The sequence below is a fragment of the Canis aureus genome, chromosome 22 (assembly GCF_053574225.1).
Source record: "Canis aureus isolate CA01 chromosome 22, VMU_Caureus_v.1.0, whole genome shotgun sequence".
Lineage (NCBI taxonomy): Eukaryota > Metazoa > Chordata > Mammalia > Carnivora > Canidae > Canis > Canis aureus.
Window position 1 is genome coordinate 35,645,957 of NC_135632.1, and position 22,576 is coordinate 35,668,532.

At 43.1% G+C, this 22,576-nt stretch overlaps 1 long non-coding RNA gene across 1 annotated transcript in view; it reads left to right on the forward strand.

The window, feature by feature from the left end:
* LOC144294003 (uncharacterized) overlaps window positions 1-22,576 on the forward strand; it is a 67,625-nt gene that overhangs the window by 39,637 nt on the left and 5,412 nt on the right. The window contains exons 3-4 of the long non-coding RNA XR_013361387.1: window positions 17,889-18,073; window positions 22,389-22,478. This is a non-coding gene — a long non-coding RNA (uncharacterized LOC144294003). The remainder of the gene's footprint in view (window positions 1-17,888; window positions 18,074-22,388; window positions 22,479-22,576) is intronic.

The following is a 22,576-nucleotide window of genomic DNA, read 5'->3' on the forward strand; positions in this document are numbered from 1 at the left end:
AATGACTTTATTCATCCTTTTTCCAAAGTCAAGAAAATCTTCGTGGCCCATCTTGGTTAAATATTTTCCCCTAGTCTGTTCCCTGTAACCTCATGAGTTGCAGCACAGGTGTTCTGAGACTTCAGGCAATATAGATTCTCTAAGAGGCAGGTATAGAGGTAGATGTGTTGGGGCATTAGGGACAAGTCATAGTGTGGGGAAAATTATTTTAATATCTCTCCAGAAGGTTGCCACAACCACAAAGACAAAGAGCAAAGCAAACTACTTCAAATCTAACTCTAATGGTGTTAGCCACTATTTTCAAGTAAAAGAATACATTTTATCATTTATGAAATATTTTTAAAATATTTTTTAAAGGATTGGGTAATATATGGGGTGCCTGGGTGGCTCAGTTGGTTAAGTGTCTGACTCTTAGGTTCAGGTCAGGTCATGATCTCAGGGTCATGAGATCCAGCCCCACATGGGGCTCCTCACTCAGCACAGAGTCCACTTGAGATTCTCTCTTTCCCTCTCTCTCAGCACCTCCCCCTACTGACACATGTGCACTCACTCTCTCTCTCGCAAATAAATATAAATCTTTATAAAGGATTAAGTAATATAGAGCAGGGACCAGATAGCTAAAGCCCATGGCTGTCACCTGTTTTTTAAAATAAACTTTTATTGGAACACAATCATGTCCATTTGTTTAAGCATGGTCATTGGCTGCTTTCATGCTACAATAGCAGAACTGAGTAGTTGCCAAAGACCTTATAGCCCACAAAGGCTAAAATATTTACTATCTGACCCTTTAAGAGAAAGTTTTCCAATACCTGATATAATTATGCTGCTCTGTACAGGATCACTATATTCAGTAAGTAATTTACAAAGTCATTTTTAACTTTCGGAGGAACCACATAAAAGAGGCTTGCATTCTAGGACAGCAAGCTGAGTCTGTTAGAGTACCATAGACCTTATATAGAATATGGCCTTATCAGGGATATATTGGGGACCTAAGTTAGGTGTAGTCTCAAGAAAGATAGAATTCACTAACACAAGCCAGCACCTCTTCTATTTTTCACAATAACCTGAGGAAACATTTTGTGGGTTGGAGACAGATAATAAAAGCCTCCAATTGAAAAATAATCTGTTCCTCAATGTGTGTGTGCATGTGTGTGTGTGTGTGTGTGTGGTTATTGTATCTATATAAGGTGTCATTTAACAAATAATCATTTTAACACCTGAGGTATCTATAAACACCTATACTCTGGGCTTGAAACCACACTATTTAATTTTAGAGCCCTGGCTTATCCTCTTACAATCCTAAAGTGTGTCAGAGTTTGCCATCTGCAAAATGCAGGACCTTTATTGACATTAAGTGTGATAAAAAAAAAAATGTGAAAGTGTTTTTTATCTAAGCAGTTAGGTGCAACATGAGATAAGATGTTCTTAGAGCTATTTATTTAACATTCCAGCCAATCTTCGATATAGCCCCAGACAGTGACAAAACCCATTCTTACCACATCATGAAGGGAGAAGACAAATATTTATTGGGCAGTCCCTCTAGCTATTTCTTTTGAACCCACTACCTTATCAAATCCTCATAATCACCTAATTAATAATCCACTCTGTGAAGTAAGTATCATTATTTCCATTTTACAGATGAGGAAACAAAAGTTAAATATGTTTCTCAATGGTGACCAACTTATCCTGGTTTGTTTGAGACTTTCCTGGTGTTAGCACTCACTGAAAGTCCCACATCGTAAGAAATCCCTCTCCTTGATAAGCCACAACACTGGGTCACCATAAACACATATAGAAGCCTCAGGCTTAAAACTCAGTTGCTATGTGTCTATACTTAATGATCTTAATAGATCTGCACCCTCACTTGTCCTCACTGAGTTCCTCTTATCATAATATCTATATTGGATTTCTATAAGCAGTAACCAAAAACATGTTCACCCACATTATTATTTTCTCACCACTTAATAAAAAAAAGTCCTTTGTTCACAAGTGCTAAACCACAACAGAGGAGGGGCCCAGCCAGAGCAATCCCCTTTATGTGGTTTGCCATTCAGTGACAATGGTTAAAGTGGCAATAGGATTAGCCCTCCTACCACTTCTGTTATTCCTCAACAAAGGCCTACATTGACCAGAAGGCAGCCAGAACATTGCCTGGAAGTAGCCATAAGACAGAGGGCTGGACAGCAGTGGGCTTGAAATAAGTCCAGTTTTCCTCTGGCCATTCCCCTCCCAGATGCATTCACTTGCCTTCTTCCCAACAACTGAGTAACATCAGGCTTTTCACTTTCCCCTCATGGAAACATGCTCCTGAGTAAGAAGTTAAAAGTAATCACTCTGAAGTGGAAAGAGAACTTGAAATCCTAAATATTACCTCTAGAAGAAGTCCTAGCTGTTATGTTCTAACACAAACCAACCATATGAAATATGAGAACACCGAGGACTGTAGAGAATAATAGATTTGCACTACAGTCATCTTTCACATTTACATCTTTGGGCCAAATCTTCCCCCTGAACTCCAGACTCATATATCTAACTATTTACCAGACATCTATTTGGATATATAGTATTTCAGACTTAATATGTCCCAAATAAAATTTTCAGTTTTCCCTTGTATACTGTGTGATAGAAGTCTCCAAGACCACCTCGGGTTTAAGGATTCCCTAGAAGGATTCAAAGGAATCAGAACAGCTGTTATACATATAGCTATAGTTTATTATAGGGAAAAGATACAGATTAAAATCAGCAAATAGGAAAAGGTACATGGGATGTAGTTCAGAAGAAACCATATGCAAACTTCAGGAATCCCTCCCAGGGGACTCCTATGGGGGCACACTTAATTCACCCAGGATGGGGGAATTGATGTATGACAACACGTACACAATGCTGCCAACCAAGGAAGCTCACCCAAGTTTCGGTATTTGAGGATTTTATTGGGGGAGGAGAGGTGGTTAATCATGTAAACATACAGTGACCACATGACTGACCTCAGTTGCTCAGCTTCCAGCTCCTGAGAGTAAACAGTCATTCGCAGCAATCATGTTACTAGGATAATCTTATCTCTGTTTTTGGTCTATTTTGGTCACATTGGTATAGCATGGTCCACCCAAATCTTCAGACATACAAACGTGCTCTTATCAGGCAGAATGTTCCAGGGGTTCAGAGGTTATCTTGCTGGAGCTGGCCAAAGACCAGTCCTGAAGACTAGCTTCTCTGCAGTGTGCAGGGCTTGAGCAACTCAGACCTGCTGGGTGAACCCTTTCCTGCACACTTTCTTCTCCCTGTCTTCTCTGTCTGTGCCAACAGAACCTCATTTTTCCAGATACCCAAGCCGAACCTGGAGTGATTCTTGATTCTTCTTTTACTCCTTATCCCACACCAAATCCATTATTAAATCTTGTTAGCTTTACCCACGTAAGTTATTCAGAATTTCAACCACTCCTAACCGTGGCCCAGGCTACCGTTATGTATTACCCATGTTATTGCAATAGCCCCCTGCCTAATCTCTAATCTCCATCCTCACTGGACTGCAATCCATCCTCAGCACAGCAGCCAGAGTAAATCTTTTATGATAGAAAACAGGTCATATTCCCCCTCTGATCAAACCTTCCACTGGCTTCCCATTTTAATATCCTAGAGACCTCACTCCTCCCATTATCTGCTATGATTATTCCTTATCACATCATAGTGACCAATTCACCTTTTTTTTTTTTTTTAATTTATGATAGTCACAGAGAGAGAGAGAGAGAGAGAGAGAGGCAGAGACACAGGCAGAGGGAGAAGCAGGCTCCATGCACCGGGAGCCCAATGTGGGATTCGATCCCGGGTCTCCAGGATCACGCCCTGGGCCAAAGGCAGGCGCCAAACCGCTGCGCCACCCAGGGATCCCCCATTTCACCATTTTTTAAACATATATACCACACTCCTGCCTCAGGACCTTTTTGGACTTACTGTTTCGCTTGCCTAAAATACTCTCCAGATATCAACAAGGACAAGTCATTCTTTCATTGGTACTCAAATGTTAGTATATTGGTAAATTCTACCTTGACCATTGTACATAGAATATTCCCACCATAACCTCACCACAGCAGTCCTTATCCTGTCGTGTTTTTTAATGTTAATTGTAGGGGTCAAGGTTGACCTCCTTCAAAATGTGCCACTTTGGCATATTGATTACTTTAGATAAAAGTTACTTAAGAAATAGGCAATGCAAAATGAACACTGACCACCCCACCAACTTTGTCTCCAGAGAGCAAGAAATAAATCTGCCATGCGAAAAGCACTCGTCCTGTATGAGGAGGCAAAGAGGTCCTTATGACCAAAATAAATTGAGATTCGAGAAGACTGTATAAGCAATCCTTGAAGCTTTTTACTATTTTCCTGCTTCAGCTCAAGTTCTGCTTAGAATTCCTTACTAATTGAAAATCCCAAAGTTAAGTTTTCTTTGTCCTGTCAATTCCTCACAGATGTATTGTCTCTTTGTCTAAAAGGAATATAAAAATCAACTACTTTGGTCATTTCTTTAGGTCTCAATTTCATTACTGGGCCTCCATATGTACATAATAAAACTTTAGCTTTTTTCTACTGGAAAAACCTTAGAATAGAGGAGGAACTTTAGAAGAAAATTCCTTCATCCCCACATGCTTATCATGCTACATACTTATGTTACTATAGATTTACTTGTTTATGTGTTTATTGCCATCTCTTACAACTAGATACAAACCTTATGTGTACAAAAATTTCATTTTGCTCACTATGATGACCCACGTCTAGATAAATACTGGATACATGGTTTAATAAAAGTGCACAAAATAAAATGAATGTGACCCTCAGCCCAGCAGCAGCAGCATGACTAGGGAACTAATAAGAAATGCAAAGTATCGAACTCTACCCCAGACCTACTAAATCAAACTCTGAGGGTGAAGGCCAGCAATCTATATGCAACAAATCTTCCAGGTGATTCTAATGTAAATAAAATTGGAAAACCATGGCTCTTGTTAATACCTTACACCCGTTATATACAGATAATGAAGTCTGGAAAGACAAAATTACTTCCTGGGGTGACATCCCTGGATTTTAACTATGAGTGTGTCTGATTCCTGAGACTGCCCACTTAATCACAATACTGTGATGGTTGCATATGAGATTGCATATGAGGTTGCATAGGAGATGGTTGCATATGAGATTTCCTCTCAGAGAAGTTTTTATATTTCCCTCATTGGAGATAAGCTCCCTGCACCATTTCCTACTCTGAAGGCACAGTATGCTCTTCCAAACAGTTGCCAGAATGAGGTAAAGACAAAGACCGTGCCAGAAGCTACCTCCTTGGAGGCACAATTATCTCTTGGAACTCCTGTACGGCCCCAAGACATGCTTTGCATTTTAAAGCAGCCAGCAGAAAGTCCCCACCTGCCAGCTCCGCCAGGACACCTATCCGGGCTGCTCTCATCACCAACCAAGCGCAACCACCACTGCCTCCTGGAAATTGGTTGTTAAGAGAAATAAATATAAGGAGCTCAGTGAACTTGAAAGGCTTTGGTGATAAAGCAGACCCACAGCTTCGGTGATCTCCTCCGGTCTCAGCTGTCAGCCAGAAATGCTAACTGCTGGTCCTGGGAGAAGTCACTGCTGAGATTACCTGCAAAAGTGCTCTAGGAGAGCAAGATGCCTCTCCTGCAGTCTGTGGCCTCCCAGCTGCCAGTGGTCAGCATGGTTCATCCCATGAAGGTGTTCTCTGATAGTTCAATCCTCCTTGGCTCCCCACTGTCCTCGATCTCTCTGCCACCCTTCTGTCTTTGTCTCCAGCCATAGGCTCCACTCCTGGTGAATTTTAGTAGGAAGAAGCAGCCTAATGGGCATAGCCTCTCCCTGGTGATTCAAGACCCAGAAGGACAAATAAAGTTTACATTCCAACCTGTTGCTCTCACACAAGCCACTTGCTTCATTTCCTCCTTAAAATTCAGTCTCACTTGGAATGTTTGCTGTCACATCAGGCAATCTTCAAAGGTTTAAAAAACACCAAGAGAAAATTGGCTGCACAAACCCAGGAACATAATTCCTTTTATTTATCAAAATGCTAAGGACCACAGCTCAGCAGATCAGGAGAGGAGAAGACAGGTGGAGGGTGCTGCCTGTCTTGACTCTCATCAGGCCTCAGCTAGAAGTGGCAAAGGTGCCTGCACCGCAGCACTGAGCATCCTGTCAACTCAGCATCTGTCTCTGGGAGTGTATCCACAAGGAAAACCTGTGATAAGGGCCAGGGAAGCCTCCACATGGCTAAATGTGCCATTTGGAGTGCTGGAAGCGTGTAGGAAATATCCACTGACCCACGAACATGCATCTTACAACCACTGGGTCTCAACCAAAGCAGTACCCTGACTGTCTTTCACCATGAATAGTTTCTAGAAAATCAGCTGCACAAGAAATGGAATGACACAAAATGAAATAAGGTAAAATTAGTGAACATAAATAGTGTTCCAAATGCTTGCAATATATTAGCTCTTATGCCATGCTTTTCAATTTCTTGAGAGGCTGGGACATGTGAGCAAATGAGCATTACCTTGGACATTCAGATTTGCTTTCACATGTTATCTCCAAAACTTATTCTTGCTATTACTTGAGCAAGTCACTGGAAGTTACTGGACCTCTGCTTGTGGGTTGCCAAAGGGGCGCTGTCTGTCATCCTGCTGCAAACTGGAATCCCCTAGGGAGCTCAGAAAACTACTAAGGTCTTGCGCTGGGCTGTAGCCTGGTCACTGGGATTTGTTGCCAACTTTCCCAGGTGATTCTCACACACTAGAGTTGAAATACCACTGATCATAGGATGCAAGTGAGATTATGGACGTCAGACCCTGACAGCTGCTTACCCAATGCTTCCACAACCGTTTTCACTCATCATCTCTTGCAGAGGAGAAAAGAGCCCAGAAGGAGAGCAGCAATGCTCTAATTGTCTGACCATCTGACGTGCGGTTTATTCACATCCAGGCAGAAACATTGACGTTAAGACTGCTGGCTGAGTGGGCATGGAGGATTATTTGTAGATTTACATTTTTTCTAGGTCATCCACCATATCCTGTAACAGGCAAGTGGCAGTAACTATCTTTAGCGGTAGAGCATGTTATTGGACTTCAAGGTGATATCAGTGAGATAACCATAAAGGATGACATATATGTAAGGAATTATTATTAGACCCAGTTAGGAATTGGGGATGTGGATTTCCCCCTTGTGGAAATGCTGCAGATTCACACCTCTAAAATTAGACATTGAATTAACTTAAGAAATAAGAAGTTTAAATCCAGCCATGATAACTCCTTACTTTATCTCCCAGCTGATATCATCCAATTATAATATTCTTCAGGTTAGGATAACTGCTTCCTAATTATAGAATCCTAATAGGGTTTGAAATATTACTCCTGCTCTGACAGCTGACATCTGAAATTCTTCATTTTCTGTTCCAGCCTACACCAATTCTCAATTCCTGGCTTCTCAGTTCTCCATCAAATTTTATATTCATTTTGAAAAACAAATCAAACCAAAAAAGATAACCTGAACATCACAGCATTATGGTAACCTGAGGTCTTCCTAACTTATAGCTCTCAAACAGATGGACAAATAAATGAGTAATGATAACCAGAAATAAGAAATAAACTTAGTTTTCAAAACCCAGCTGTGAATAGGCTGAGCGTAAGAAAGCTTTAGTCATATGTTAATTTGAAAATGCATCGTTTACACTGCACTTTGGTAATATTCAATGTGTTTGTGATTTCTAAACGAATGAACGAATTTATGTTTGGTAATTGTAAGTAGATGTGCATTTTAATTCCCTATGACAACATATCTGTGTTGACAATGCCCCCAGCTTGGTTCACTTCACAGATCATCCCCCAGGGCTCTGTGTGTCTATGTGGTAACAGTCAGAGGAGGGAGGACACAAAGCAAATACAGACGGAAGAAGAATCCTGTAGATGGGTGGACAAAAAGTTAAGGACCTCACGGTCGCTCTGTGAACTAGGATAATACAAACCAGGTCCATCTGAGAGTTGACCAAGAGGGAACGCCCAAGAGAAACCAGAGGGTAAGTGAGAACTCAGCCAGGTTCAAGGAGGCATAAAGAAGTTGAAACAGACAATCATGTGGAGAAATCCTAAAGGAATACTAGCAGTAAGGACACACACACACACACACACACACACACACACAAGAGCCCAAAATGAATTCTTCCCAGTGCCCGCAGAATTAAGGAATGAATCATGACTTTCCAAGGGACACCTACTGCTATTCTTCCCTCTTCTGGTAATCATAGCTCAGGAAGGATCAGAAATGGAACATGCTGGGATTTCAGCAGCAAGGGATTTATGAACACAGATGCCAGAACTACATGGGGGAAGGTCAGAACAGGTAGGGCGAGCCCCAAAAGGCAGGTCCATGAGAGTCAGTTTGAGTTGTAACAAAAACAATATTCACGATAATAAGTGATGTGCATCAACTATGTGCTTATTAGTTTAAATGCTTTATTCTCATCTAGTACTGCCAATAACTCTATTATCAGTCATGATTCTTTTGGCCAGTGGAGCCGGGGTGGCTCAGTTGGTTAAATATCCAATTCTTGATTTCAGCTCAGGCCACAATCTCAGGGTCATGAGATCGAGTCCCGTGTCAGGATTGGCACTGGGTATAGAGCCTACTCAAGATTCTCTCTCCCTCTGTCCCATTTTCCTCCTGTCTAAAAATAAATAAATAAAATCTCTCAGCCAAAAGAAATAAAACTTCTTACTCAAACTGACCTACCTAGGAAGTAAATCTATTCTCTCTGTAAGAGGATATCCAATGGAAGGGTAGACTTCAGGGCTGTGTTGATCCAGCCTTTTAACCATGTCATGCAAGTATTAGGTATTCACCTGTGTCCCTGCTCTTCCATCCTCAGTGTTGGTTGCATTCTCAGAGGGTAGCAAGATGGTTACAGCCACTCTGAGTTGTCACATCCAATATCTAGCTGGAAAAGTAACTCTCCTCGTGGCTCTCTCTTAAGAGTCAGGGAACTGGCCACCAGCAGATTTCCCCTCAATCCTCCAGGAATGTTACTAGGATATGTGCCCATTCCTGAAGCAAGTGGTACGAAGCTCACTTTCCCCGAGGTTCTGTGGAGGGCGGATGGAGAACCAAATGAGACTGGAACTCGGTTAGAAACAAACAACAAAACTATGTCTGCTACACAGAAACTTGTTACCCTCTGAAAGAGAAAATGAAACCCAAGGAAAATCAAATGACTTTCCCAAGGTCACAAAGCTATCAAAAGGAAGAACCAGGAGATGTTCTAGGGAAGTCTCACTTCAAAGCCTGTATTTCAGACTTTAGCCATACTGCCGAGTTGACAAGGCAGAAGAGGAAAGAAGCCAAAAGAAACTACCCACGATATCTGGCAGTAATGTTGGAAAGCCAACACTTAATGCCATAGTTTTTCAGTATTTTGTCCCTTGTCATCCAGGATTCAAGCCAGTAGCTAGATCAAAAGGAGCAAATCCAACCTCCTCAAATAATTGGGCAAGAAGTGAGGCAGAGCATTAGGATTCTAGACATGTGCATAGGCTGAGACCCTGTAGGAGGGCAGGATGAGCTCCCAGGGAGAGAATCCAGCACTTAGGGCCTCGTGACTGAGTCCAGGCCCGACCAGAACCAAAAGAAGCCTGAGGTGAGGTGAGACCTGACCCACAAACCTGGGGAGCCAGAGGCTGGCTGGGAAAGGCAGGAAGAGATGCAAGGTTCTCAGCCCTAGGCCATATTAACACTAGCCAAGTAGGGGAATCCACAGTCCCAAACGGACCTTCCAATTCCTTAGCACTTGCTCAGCCCACAGCAAGTAACAGTTGCCACCTCTCACCAGTGCCAACCTGTGACAACTTATTAAGAGAGAACTTATTAAGCAGATAAAACATCTACAGTTAGAGTACTAGAAAGAGAAATTAAGAAATAATAATAATGAGTTCAGGGCAGGCTTTTCTTTTCCTACTTAGAAAGACTGACAATTACTCAAACTCTATCCCATATCTCCATTGAAGGCACAAGGATTTCCTTCAAGAATATATTGGAGACTAATAAGCATTATCCTTGAAAACCACAGACAATGTATTTATTCTATCTCAGGCTCTTTTTCTTGGGTAAAATCATTTATATTCAAATCATAACAAAGCAACACATCCAATGGGAAGCTGATCAAGAATCTGGCTAACTTAAGATAACGAGGCCCTGGTTTCTCTTTAATTACATGGACAATTGGCAAACATCAGGGGTAGGTGGGAGGTGATCTAAATTCTCTATGTAGCAAGGTAAAATGTTTTCAATTAACCTATACCTGACTCTCCTGTGGTTCTGTTCACTGCTGTCCTGGCCCCACTGCTCACAAGGCAACAAGGACTTCCTGTTCTGTATGCTGCCCTCAGCGTAGGGTTGCCACAGAAAAAATGCAGAGAAAAAAGGGTGGCTGCATAGCCTTGAATTTCAAAATGCACTTCTGAGGTCCTTGGCGAAGACAGCTGCTTTTAAAAAGAAAGGCTTTTTTGCAAGAACCTGGCTATTTTGAGTAGCAAAAGAAAAAAATGCTCTATGATCAATAATAGATTTCAGGATGAAAAGCTAGCTACCCCTATTCCATTTTAGAGCATTGGGGGAGATAAGGGGGGAGAGAATAGACCAGGAAGAGATTGAGGGGTGGGGAAGAGGGCGCATGGAGGGTGGTGTGGAGAGGCTGGAAGGGACCACGTAGCCAGTAAGTTAGTGTCATGAGATTCCTCAGAAACTGCCTGTGTGAGGAGATCAGGTGGCAGCACAGGGAACTCCCAGGAGTTGAGTCAATGTTTAAAGACCCTCTGGTTGCCAGTGGAGAATGCACCATATTATTGTCTCTACTATGTACCAACTGTTCTTCTCAGGGCATCAATAAACAACATTCACCCTCAGCAGCCAATGATGAGCCTATGGTCCTCCAGCAACTGTGATATCATTTGACCCCTCCCCAAATGTGCTCAGTCTCTCTGAATGACTATGTGAGTCAACTGACACTTGTCAATGGTCCAGGCTGATCAGGAGACACACATGTCTGAGGATTGGGGACTGGATGCCTAGGAAGTTGCTGACAGTGAAGATGGAAAAGTCTATATGAGGGTAGAAGATCAGATTTGTTTGAGATGTCCTCTCAAGCCCCTCCAGTGGTGCAAGTCCCAGCCTTCCCTCTCCAACAGAGTTGGCTTATAGCATTGGTCTATCTAGGTCAAGTTCACAATATCAGTTACAGACCCAAAATCTATTAACATTCCCTTAGTAATGTCATAATAATTGCCTTCAACTAACACAAGTGCTCACAGGATTTGACCTGAAACACTTAGAGTCCTTCTGTTCTGATACAAGTAGCAAGATGGAGACCCAGCTTTCCAACTAACAGCCTGATGGAGCTCAGCACACCGCAGCCTTGGAAACTCCTCATGAACTTTCAAGGCCTTGCCTGCCAGTGAGACAATAACATCATCCCACAGCCTCAGTTTCCCCTCTGTAGAACGAAAGGGATGGGCCAGATGGTCTCTACAGACACAGATTCTATCATTTCCAAAGTCCTTGGCTGGACCCCAACAGAAATCTTTCATTTTTATTTATTCCTGTCTCCAAGACTAAAAGCTGTAAAACTAACGGGCAATCAACAACAACAACACAAATGGAGAAATGCGGAGGAAAAGAAAACACATCCGTTCAAACTGCCTGATTCCTCCATCTGTCACTATTAAAGATACTGCCAACAGCTGGAGTTCCATTGACATTGGGTTTCCCTATTGCCTTGGAGACCCTGCCATCTTCTACCTAATGGATGAGCCCTATGAGAAACAGAGAAAACAAGAATATAAACTAGAGAGGAGCATTCTCTGCCAAGTTGTCACTGTCATGTTGACAGATGAGTTTTCTCCTTGAATGTAGGCTCTGCCTCAAATGGGAGATGAGCTCTTACTTCTGTCTTTGGTTTGGGGCCCATCTATGATTCCTTAGTAACTCTGGCAAATGATGTGACATCCCTAGGGTTTCTAAAACCAGAGGTCATAAACAGACTACCTGCGGACATGCTTTACATGCTAAACAGCCCACCTGGAACCTTAATGTTTTTTAAATTAATTGCCAAAGTTTGCAAAAGAGAGTAAGACCTGGCACGCTCACTGGAGTCCAGTAGCAGCTGCCCCCTTTCGGGGCATGTGGCCCTGTTCTCTTTGATCCCTGCCCTACTCAATTGCTGCCTGCCCTTTAGGCATTTGAGTTTGTACACCCAGTTGTGAAATCACAGTCATAGAATAAAACCCACCTGCACCAGAGTCCTAGAAGATTCTAGACATTAGCAAACTATGGTTGATCAAATTCCTGGAAAGTTCAGCAGCTTCTCCATGACTGAAACAAAATTTCATTTAAGTGGGACTCAAAGCTCTTTGCACAAGAACAGTTGCCAATTTATGCTTAGATTCCCCAGAATATTCCACAAAAAAATGAGCTCAATGGAGAGGGAAGCAAAGATTCCAAAGTAAGACTTTCCTGCAAAGATTTTATAGTGTCTCTGACCTCCTGTGATCTCTCACCCCACCTTTTCCACAACCCCTCCCTCCAACATGCTTTACACAGCCACAGATCCTAGTTCTGATTATATTGTATTCTAATTATTTGATTAAAAATCAATGAACTTTGTTAACCCGGGAGCTCCTCCAGAGGAAGAAGACACTGCATACTAAATACTTAGCCTAGTGCTTGGCACATAGTAAGTCTTCAGAAATTGGGTCCTCCAACCACCTAGGAGTTGTTTAGGCAGCTGTCATACTCAATGCCAAACCCTGAGGTGTGTCCAAGGACAGAGCCCTGATCCACACTGTGGCATGTACGTGTGTGTGCGTGTGTGCGTGTGACTGTGCTGGGTCACAGCTGGCCACGATCCTTATCTCTGAGGTGGTAAATCATTAGGAATAAAAATGAGCACAGTCAGATTATATGCTGGTGCCTCCTGAGTAGCTCCGCTTCCAGTTGGCAGGCATCCTCCAAAGTTAGAATGTCAATGGCAGCCCTAATTCAACATCCCAGTTCCCAAGCACTGTGCAGTGACATTGCTCTCACATTCCGCAGCCTCTGTGGTCACCATGTCACCTCTGAGATAAAGTTCAAATTGCTTGGCAGACATTCAAGAACCCTTACGATCTTGCTCCAGCTGTCCAAACTCCTGCCACCCACCCAGCTCATCTCTTCTCTATTCCTTTATCTTAGGAATCCTCGACTCTCCAGCACCCCAAAGTGTCATGGCACATTGCCTGGAAGGGCCATGTTTCCACACTACCCAGCCTTTGTTCCTGCTGACTCCTCTGCCAGGAATGCCCTCTCCCTGTGTCACCATCTGGCTCCAGCAGCCGCCTACCTCAGGCCAGGCCCTCTGGCATGGTGGCTAGGCTGTGGGAGCAGGGCTTGAACAGGTGGGCTCATGAGCGCAGAGAACTGCAGGCCACCGCTTATGAAGGGAAATGAAGGAATAATCAAGGCTGTCATGACAGCGGTGGACAGGGATGGCTCCAACACACAGGGTCATATGGCATCAATAGGACCAACGACAGCCAAATGACAGGCCTGCCCCTTCCTGAGCAGACTCGCCAACTTTCTCTGCCTTGTGTCTGAAATCAATAGTGAGCACGTTGGATGTGAGTAACCCCCAAAGTCCTAGAAAAATCTGTAAGTGGAGCAGGAAAAGATTACATAGGGATGTACTATTTTCTACTACAATGGATCAGGAAAAGCTCAAGGGAGGACTATGTGAAATAAAGCACATGGAGCTAGATCTGCGGGCCAACATAGTGAAGTCAGGAGAGCCTCCCAACTGAATGTTCCCTCAGCATGAAACATACTTGCTTCTTGCCTCTTCCTGGGAAGAATGACCTGGAAATCGGCAAATACTCAAGCCAGACTGGAGATGCCCTATCTGGTGCAGACGGGGATAGTCCATGAAATAATGAAGTTTGCATTTTTAAAGCATTTGTTCTATGCTAGGCAGTTTGCTAAAAACATTATGGACACTTAAAACCCACAACACCACAAAAAGCATGATTATTTCTTAAAGAGGTTGGAGAAATGCTTGTGTATCTGTGAACTGCAGAACCTTGTCTGAGTTGGGCAAAGCCAGAGCAAGTGCAAAGTCACATCTGATACAGCTCTATGAAAATGACTGTTTTTTCTTGGGGGGTGGGGGGGTGGGGAGCAGTCCAAGCCCTTTCCAGAGGGAGAGAGAAGAGAAAGTCTTGAGAGTGCAGTCATCTTGTTGCTTCTCATTAGAAATCTGAAACCGAAGGTTCCAGGTGAGGCCACTGTGCCTGGACTTAGGGCAGTATTTTCGTTCAAGGGAAGTGTCAGAAGGAGAACGTGGAGTATAATGCCCTCTTAAAAGGAATCAGGGGCCATTCAGAACATTCTAACTGTGATGTGGGCCTGGTCTACCCCAAAACATATGACCTTGGGTCTCTACATCTGCTCAGGCTTGCCCGGCAGCTTTGCAACTCTAAAATGGAGGAAGGGCAGCAGGAAGGAAGAAAATCCATGTTTATTGCACATACCATGTGCCAGGCACACCAGAAGGCATTGCCATGTGGTTATTTTGTTTGATGTCGCAACTCTGTTAGTTAATTGAACACTTAAGTTTTCAGGGTCAGGGTCCCCAACAAGAAAGCAAAAAAGCCAGGACAGCTAAGACAAAACCACATTAGCATCCTCTTTTACACCTCAGACAAGACCGCAATAGTGACCTGTCTAGCAGCCTCTGCAGAGGTGACTTGTTCAAAACATCCTGAAACAGAATAATTAACCATAGAACATTGGTCATTATCACACGTTGAGGCAGGTAATCTCCAGATGTCAGCCCCAAAGACCACCAACACTTGAGCAATAACCTGATAGGTAGACAGGGGCATGATTAGAGCCCTTTGGCAGCCAATCCACAGGATCCCACACTCAGGATGCTCACGATAGTTCTGCAAAAGAGCTTATAAAAACCCTTAGATTAAAACACCCAGACGGCAACCCCTTCCCCCTCTAGGAGCTTTATACTAGGGCTCAATAAACTTTGCTGCCCACGGCATCTGGTCCACCTCTTCATTCTTCAAAGCACATGACCAAGAACAGCAGGTAGTAAAGGGGACAAGAATCCTATAACAACTCTACCAGGACGGAGTATGGTTCCTATTTTATGGATGAGAAGGCTGTACTTCAAAGACCGCTTCCGCCCTTCCCATGCTTTTGGGCTTTCAGAAGCTTGGCTCGGGGAGTGGAGGTACCTCTATCTGTTTCTGACTCTGTTCCCAAAACTAGCTGACCAAGCAGAGGGAATTGGGGAAAGGGCAGCCGTGTGTGGTCCTGTGTGACCTGGTTTCAGGGCCAGGTGATTCATTCTCAGATGAATCATCACAAATGATGAATAGGATACAACAAAAGTCATTACACATTATTTTAGGTACTTGAATACATTCATGAGCAAAACAGGCATAAATCCCTGCCCCGGTAGAGGTTTTATTCTAGCAGGCTCTGCATCTTGGGATATTGTTATGAGTTCTCAGAGGCTCTTGCTTTAGGTGGAGCTCTTGCTCATTACTTCAGGTGGGCAGTTCATCTCTTGCAGCCACCTGCTTCCATGGCACATCAGCGTCTGAAGGGATGATGTCTCCAGAATTCTGGAAGAGGAGCTTGGGTGGTGCTTTTTCGAAAATGAGCTCTGGCCAACTCCCTCCAATGGGTCTATTTGTTCCAGAAGCATATAAGCCTTCCTCTTAGTCTTGTGCTTTTTGCTTCCCCCAGGAAGAGTGTTCCAGCCATTTCTCTTCATATCAGGTCCTTACCGGGAAGATTTTATATTCCAGGCCTTTTGTTGTACAGATTCTGACGGGTAGGCACCAAGCTTTTGGAGAAGGTCCCTTGCAGTTCTTTCACTTGGCTGGAGGTGAGGGGAAGCACCCTTCTCCTAACTTCTGAGGGAGTGGAGAGAAAACCATGCCACAGTACTCCAGCATCTTCAAGAAAGGCTCCTCTCTGGGCCTTTTCAACCTTTACCTCTCACAGACTACGGACCTCAGCTGACTGATACCAACCCCATGTGGCTTATTGAGCACTAGAAATGTGACTAGTTCAAACCCAGATGTGCTATAAATGTAAAATTCACACCAGATGTAGAAGACTTAGTTTCCTCAGTGACAAATAAGACAAAGCAACAAGCAAAAAACAGTAAAGAAGCTTCTTAATAGTTTTTATATAGAATACATGTTGAAATGATCATATTTGGGGAACATATCGGATCCAATAAAAGATATTATTAAAATTTGGTTTTTAAACTTTTTCATAGGACTACTAGAAAACTTAAAATTACACAAGTGGCTCACGTGATATTTCTATAGAGTAGCATTGTTTTGGATGAATGATCTGGCTACACTGGAGGACTGGTTTCATAGTCCCTTAGCCTGTCCGGCACAGCTGAAAGGGTGTAGAATATGACACCTATTGTATTGTTCTAGGCCTTTGGGGACCTAGAAATGCATTTTACATATCTATTTCTCTGAAGAGCACTGCAGCAGCTTTCAACAGATTCCTTAGGGGTCTGTCATGCGGTCTCTCTCAAAAAACAAGTTAAAAATTCTTATGTAGTATATTCCTACTGCATTCCAGGGACTAATGAGTCATTGAGCATTGAAACGAGGACATAAGAGAAACATGGTGGATGTTGGTCTGCAAGGCCAGTGTCATTCCCAAGAATTTTAAGAAATGCAGCTAAGCTGTTCAGGTAATTATTGCTGATCCAAAGACAGACCACAGACTGGGTATGGTTGGAAGATGAGCATTTTAGGGTTTTAGCTTCTCACCTGATTAGTACAATTGGGAACCATGTACGCTCTGGCATATGTTTGGAAATCAAATGTCACATTTTCAAGGGAAGAATCCTAGAAAATTGACTATGTTCTCAAGATTTACCATCATTGTTTTTTTTCTTTAATAAAGTTCAGGAAAGTGAAAAAAAAAAAAAAAAGAAATGCAGCTAAGCCATTGCCTGACATCCAAATATGGTGCTCCAGGACTGGAACTCTTATTTTTCCCTCTCATTCTGTGTACTTCAGAGTTTACTATCTTCAGATACTAGGTTTCATTTCTTTTTTTTTTTATTTTACTTTTTATTATACTTTGTTGCATTTCCCCCATTACATAATGGTAACATAGCTACAAATCCAAAAGAGAGACAGAGAAGAACAGGGGAAAAAATAGCATTATCCATGGCCCCTGGAGTTAAACAATCTGGGTTCATTTTAGAGATCTTCCTCTTGGTTTCTATGTAAACTTGAGTAGAACATTAGATCTCTCTGAGCCCCTTTTGTCCCATCTGTGAAATGTAGAAAACCATGCTACATCAGAGAATGTTTTTGAGAATTAAGAGAAATAATTAATTGGAAGAAGTACCAAAATGTTATTTTCCTCATTCTGATCTCATCAACCAAACACACACACACACACACACACACACACACACACACACACACTGGTGATATTTTTGTATGCTTCATTCCAAACAATTTTCCAATAAACAGAAATTTGACAGCATTGAACAGAACACAGATAGGACTCTTTGGCATGGTTTTTAAATTTTTAATTTGAAATAATTTTAGACCTGCCAAAAACTGCAAAAATCATAGAGTTCCTGTGTACCATGCATCTAGATTTCCTTATCGTCAACATCTTACATAACAGTAGCACAATTATAAAGCACAATAAATTAACATTTGCCCACGACTTTTAGTGAAACTATAGATTTTATTTGGATTACCCCAGGCTTTTCATTAATGTCCTTTTTTTCTTATTTATTTCAGGATCCAACTCAGAATCCCACCCTGCAATTTGTCTTCATGTTTCCTTAGTTTCCTCCAAATTGGTAACAGTTTTCAGACCTTCCTTGTCTGTCATGAATTTGACACTTTGGAAGAGTACAGAAATATCCTTCAACTGGCGTTTGCCAGATGCTTTGTCATTACCAGACTGAAGTTATGCATTTGAGGTAAGAATCTTTGCATCAATATTCTCATTCCTGGTGACACCAACCTTGATAAAGTTACTACTATTTACTTTCCAATTGACACATGTCTTGGGGTAGCTACTTTGAGACTATGCAAATATTGTCTCTCCTCAAACTTCTTTCATTCATTTTAAGAATCATCACAGGATCTTTTCTTGCCTGCAATGATCAGTACTAAGATGTTCTAATGATGATTATCTATTTTCTGCATTATTTCTGTATTTCTTCATTGGAGTTTTTCTGTAAAAGGGAGAGCTGCCTTTCCTCCCATATTTATTCATTCAGTATTATTATATCACTATGGGCTCCTGGATCTTCATTTATTATCTGCCCTTGTTAATTATTTTACCATTCAAATTGTTTTAGCTTTGGACACTGGGAGTTTGTTCAGTTTGACTCTTGTGACCTTTTAACCAATTGTCATCCTTTTTTGCACTTTTTCTTACCCCGGTGCACTACAACAGAATCCAGGCTCCTGTTGTAGTCCTCCCCCTACCCCCATCCCCTCCCCCAAGGGTTAAGGCCTTTTATTCTGTTTTCAGTTTATCCTGTTTTCAGTCCCCTTGCCCCAGCTACAATGAGCTTTTGCCAATAACCCAGGGCAATGATTTCTGTTCCTCTCCCTCCAGATTACAGATTTTATTTCATAGGAGAAATAGGAAGGGCAGAGTCTTACAGGCCTTTTGTGTCTCTCCTATTTAGTCTCCCCTGGGTCTGCACCAGACAGAGTTTTCTTGGGAACTTTCCAGGTCTTCCCTAGAGCACCTGGTGGGTTTAGAGAAAAGCGTGCAAGAGTTTTAGACTATTCCACCAACCCAGACTTGGCTTCCGCTATTTTGCCAGCTTTTCCAGATGAACTCCTGCAGTTGCCTGTCTCACCTCGGATTTGAGGTAAATTGGTTGCCCTGTGATGTTAGCAATCTGACAGGTTCAAGAAAAGCCAGGGTCTTGCCCTCTCTATGCCTGTATTCCTGTTGTTGAGACCGGAGTGATGCTCTTCCTGACTTCATTCCTCATGGAGTCTAGAGACCCAGCATGACTAGGAGCATACACCTGTTCTTGTTAGCAAGTTTCCTTCCTCCCTGGGTCAGGGACCCATCCTCCTGACCTAACCTTCCTGATTAGTAATCATCCCACAAACATGCACAGCTCCCCAAGCGCTATTAGGCTGACCTTTTCATAAGTCCAAATTTGCTTAACCTTTGAGCCTCTATGATTCTTCAGTAACTGCTTCTGGTTAGGTCAGTCGAATCTTAGCATAACATTGCTAGCTCTCAGAGAAAGTGCTGGTGCAAATGAGGGCCAGAAGGAAAGTGCTTATACATCTACCATGCCAGGATAGAGCAGGAAGCTGAGAAGGGGAGGTCCATCCAAAATGCTTGAGTTCAGTAAGCAGCAAGGGGCCTGCTCTGTGGCAGGTGCACACTGAGAAAGGGGATTAAGAATGACATTGGTCTTGCTTCCTCACCCCCACAGTCTAACACATAAGCAAATAATTACAATGAATCATGATAAATGCTGCACCAGAGGTGTGTGCCAATGCTACAGGGGGGAGATAGGTAGGAAGGCCACTATTTCCCTCACTTGGGAGTTCTCCGAAGGTCAGAGGGGAAGGAAAGCAGAGCCCGACATAAGGATGGAGGGTAAGTGACTTTAAACATGATTCCGAGAAACACAAGTGAAGAAGTGGGATAAGAGTCAGGAGAGGGGAAGCACTGAGGGGCATTGTATCAAGATCCATTGTGCTGGAGAACATGGGAGCCCATGGGCAGTCTGCACCTGGAGTTATTCCGCCACACGAGCGGTCCTGCTTGTTACTGGTAAGAGCCACTGAGTTCAGGGACGGGACAGGGTCCCAGCCAGTCTGGCCCATGGGCAGGACATGGCCAAAGAGAGCTCTCAGACAGAGTCACAGCGACGGGATGTTGGAGTCAGGCTGGCATGCACAAAAAGAAGATGCTGAGGGGACAGGGGTGGGCTGTAAGACATGAGCCTGCTGCAAGACATGACCCTGAAGGATGAGTGGTTCCAAAGGGAGGGGAGACCCACTTTGAGGAGGTAGAATGGCAGCAGCAGAGCATGAGAGACGAGCATGTTACAGTGTGCTTGAGAAAATAGTTTAGAAGACGTAGGATCAATGAAAACGAGGTGGGAAAAGCCAGTGTGTGGAGGACTTGGTATTTACTCTACAGGCAGCAGGAACCAGTGGAAAAGAGGTGAGGGAGAGATGAAGAGCTGGGAGAGGGAGGGCATGATCAGAGTATGGTGTGATGTTCTCCCCCAGCGCCCTCCTTCTCTCTGTCTGCCCCGGATCTACCTCCACATGCACTTTCGGATCACCTCTGTGTTGTCTTATCCCATGCCGGGGCTTGGATTTCAAAGGAAAATAGGCAAGGTCTGGTCCTTAAGGAGGTGACTTCACCAAGTTTTCCCTCTCCTACCAATTCAGAAGAAGAAACTGATTGTTCTTCCTTTCTTCTCTCCCAGAGAGCCTGCAGCTCAGCAGACTCAGAGTAGACCCTCAATACATGTTTGTGAGAGAATGAATTAAAGTTTGTCATCACCTTCAAAGCAACCAAAGCCAAAAAAGAAAGAGCATCAAGGCCCAAATCTCAGCCCAAACTCTGGCACCCACTAGTTACAGGGAGAGAGTTAATACTAAGAATAGCTGACATTAATTGTTTAAGCATGTACAAGAGGTTGCTTTGAGCATCTTATAAACATTAAAAGAATTAAAACTTTAACATGTCCCTATGAGTGAGGCATTGTTAATCTCATCTTACAGACTTGGATATCGAGGCATGGAGGGTAAGTGGCTTGCTTCAGTGACACAGTTGAGATTTGAACTCAAGTAGACTGGATCCAGTACTCACACATTTGACTGCTGTTTGTACTGTCTTTCTAATGAATGAGATGATGTATGTGATTATGACTTCCCCTGAGGCAAGCTGTAAAACAAACCCACTCTGTAGTCAGGCCTTATCTTCCCACAATGCCCCTCCCTCTCAGATATCCTCTCAGCCTGGTAGCCTAGGTCCTGGTCCTAGATCTTGATCAATCCGTCAAAATAGATCAACCTTGGGATGTCTGGGTGGCTCAGCGGTTAAGTGTCTGCCTTTGGCTCTGGGCGTGATCCTGGAGTCCCTGGATGGAGTCCCACATCAGGATCCCGGCATGGAGCCTGCTTCTCCCTCTGCCTATGTCTCTGTCTCTCTCTCTGTGTCTCTTATGAATAAACAAACAAAATCTTTTTTAAAAAGTAGATCGACCTTATTCGCCATTCCCTTAAGAAGCTATATGTTAGGGGTATCTCTGGTTGGCTCAGTCGGTTAAGCATCTGCCTTCAGTTCAGCTCATGGTCCCAGGGTCCTGGCATTGAGCTCTCCATCAGGATCCCTGCTCAGCGGGGAGCCTGCTTCTCCCTCTCCCTCTGTCTCTTCCCTGGCCTGTTTACTTTCCCTCTCTTTCAAATAAATAATCTTTTTAAAAAGATGCTATTTTAAAAATAAGGATAGCTAATCTAATAAACCACCTATGCTTTCTCTCCTCCAGCTAATAGCCCTATTCAGACATTTGTCACTGATCTTTCTACCTAGAAGGAACCTTAGAGGCCACACAGAATACAACTTGCATTTTATAAATGAGGACACTAGGCTTAGAAAAATTGAGTGATTTACCAAAGGTCACATGACAAGGAGGCAGTTACTGGAAACTTTTATTTCTGATTCAGTTTTCTCAGTTTAGAATGTTTTTGCCCACCTTCTCTACCTATCTAGATCCTACTTCTCTTTGAAATCCAGCTCAAATCCTAATTCCTCTTCAATGCCTTCTCGAATTCCTCATCAGAATTAACCTTCCTCTCTTCGGGCTCCCACATTGTGGGATTCCCACAGCATGGCAGCTGGTAAGTGCTTGTGTAAATGTCAGCTGTTGGCTAGGAACTCTTGGGGTAGGTGGGTGGCGATATTAACCTAGAGTCAAGGAAGACCCACTGGGGATGTGATGCTTAAAAGAAGTGAAGAAGCAAACCATGACCCTAGGAGAGAAGCATTCCAGGCAGGAGAACTGCAAGTGCAAAGGACACAGATGGGACCTGATGTGGCATGTTCAAGGTATGATGAGGAGGCCAATGTGGCTGAAGTTGGGTAAGACAGTTGGGAGAGATATAGGAGCTAGGGAGACGGAGTTCTGATCATATAGGGCCTGTGAAGATCTTGACCTTTACTCTGAAAGAGTTGGAAATCTTTGGGAAATTTTAAGCAGACAAATAACATGATCCAATCAATGTTTTTTAAAGATCACTCTGCCTGCCTTGTGGATACTCTGGTGGATGGTAGCAGTGGGAGGTAAAAGCAGATGACCAGTGGAGGCTATTGCAATAATTCAGGTAAGAGATGGCAATGGCTTGAGCTAGGACAGTAGAGGTGGATGTGATGCTATGGCATCAGATTCTGGATATATTTTGAAAGTGTATCCAGCAGGATT